Genomic DNA, 2,285 nt, shown 5'->3' with positions numbered 1-2,285 from the left:
TCTTTATCTCCCCTTCTATTCTGAATGACAGCCTTGAGGGATAAAGTTCTTGGCTGCAGATTTTTCTCATTCAGCATGTTGAATATGTCTTGCCATTCTCTTCTGGCTTGCAAAGTTTCTGCTGAATAATTCCCTGATATCTTATGGGGATTCCTTTTTTGTTACTGTCTTCTTTTGTATTGCTGCTTTCAAAAAAAATTATCACTGCATTTTGCAAATTTAATTCCAATATATCTTGGTGTGGATCTGCTTCTGTTGATTTTTTTTTTTTTTAGGTTCTCTGTGCTTCCTGTATCTTGATATATGTGTCCTTCCCCAGATTAGGGACGTTTTTAGCTATTATTTCTTCATATAAATATCCTGCCCCTTTTTCTCTCTCGTCTACTTCTGCAATTTCTTTAATGAAAATGTTATTACATTTGATGGAATCACTGGGTTTCTATGTCTATTCTCATTTTACATAATTCTTTTCTCTCTTTTGTTAAGCTCAATTATTTTTCATTGCTCTAAATCATTAATTTGTTCTTCTGTTTTTTCCATTCTGCTGTTCATTCCATCAAGCATGATTCTTATTTCATTTATTGAGCCATTTATCTCTGCTATGTTATTCGTTACCTCTGTGTTAATGGCATCACTTATGTCTTCCAGTCTTTTCTAAAGTCCAGTGAATATCCTTATGATCATTTCTGTGAATACTCCAAGGCATTTTACTTATTTGTTTTGCTTATATCTATGGCTGTGATCTTGTCCTTTTCTTTCATTTAGGATAAATTTCTTTGTCTAAATCTGGCCTGTTTATTTGTGTTAGGAAAGTCAGTTACACTTCCTGTTCTTGAGCATAAAGGCCATATAAAGAAGAGGACCTGTAGTATCTTGCTATATAGTCCCCTGTGTGCAGCTGTTTTACCTGGACACTTTATCTTTCAGGCTAGTGTTCTGCAGAGGTTCTCTTTGCCCCTTGTGGGCAGTATTTGGTACCTGGACTAGATGTGGTGTGTTTTAACTAGGTGTGCTCTGGTCTGCTTGTGAAATGAAACCTGTCACTACTGCTACTGGAGATAAGGCCTCACAAAATTCCTGACTTGGAAGAAGAAGTATGAATGGGAGTTTGGGCTGGTCTTCTGGGGAAGCAGTTCACCTTACTGGGACTGAGGTAGGTAATTCCACAGGAAGAGAGGGTAATGGGGGGGCTTGGTGGAAGCAAGTTATGTAGGGGATGTCAGCACTGTGCTGGTTCCCACAGGTGGTCCTCGGCTTAGCTGAGGAGTGGGGGAGGGAAATGACTCTGGCCATTTTCTTTGTTCCCTGAGGGTTTCTCCCTGAAGGCTGTCTCTCTGGGATGCACTCCAGGATGAACAGATAATCTCCCCACTCTGTGTCCCATACACTCTTTAAATCTCTCTTTCCATGCTGTATGTCCACAAGTTCTTTTTGCCTGCCTTCTCTCCAAGAAGAGCATAAAACCCTCTAGACCTTATCCCTGCCAAGGCACTGACCTTTAAAATTCCATTCTTTAAGCCTTGCTGGTTGCCAGAAGTCATGTAATTTGACCCCTCTCACTTTCCAAGCACATGCTATGGGAATTTGTTTGTGCACTCCTCTGTGTGTTAGTCTATCTCTTGCCCTTCTCTGTAACCATGGCTCCCACCCCACCACAGCGACCAAGATTCCTTTCCCTCCCAAATTGTGTCTCTGCATTTCCTACCTTCTTCAATGTGTCCTCTTCTCCACCTTTAGTTGTGGAGTTTGTTCTGCCAGTCTTCAGGTCAATTTCTGAGGTGCTTAAGAAGATTTGATAGTTATCTAGTCATATTCATAGGAGGAAGCCAGCCTAAGGTCCTCTTACTCCACCACCATCTTTCTAAACCCCTTCCTGGGTTGGCTTTCTTAATTTCCTTTTTATTTTATATGTTTTAGTGTATCACAATGTAGCAACAGGTATTTAAAAGTTGATTTTGTATCCTGAACTTTACTGAATTCCTCTATTAGTTGTAATAATTTGTATGTGTGTGTAATCTTCAAGTTTTCTAAATCTAAGATCATGTCCTCTTCAAAAGGAGATTATTTTACTCCTTTCTCTGATTATATATTTTTCATTTTTTTACTTGAAGAAGTGCCTAAGACTTCCTGTTCTTCACATGATTGACATCACTCCTCCAGAGAACATTAAATTTCTATTCAAATTCTCATAGATATAATGAATAAATATATCCATATGATCTATTTTCCTCATATGAGATTTGATAATTGGTGTTTTGAAAGAAATGTTTTCAGAAAAATGTGTG

The sequence above is a fragment of the Callorhinus ursinus genome, unplaced genomic scaffold (genome assembly GCF_003265705.2).
Source record: "Callorhinus ursinus isolate GAN/ISIS: 27379988/994484 unplaced genomic scaffold, GSC_fseal_2.0 scaffold39, whole genome shotgun sequence".
Lineage (NCBI taxonomy): Eukaryota > Metazoa > Chordata > Mammalia > Carnivora > Otariidae > Callorhinus > Callorhinus ursinus.
This window is presented reverse-complemented; position numbering follows the sequence as displayed.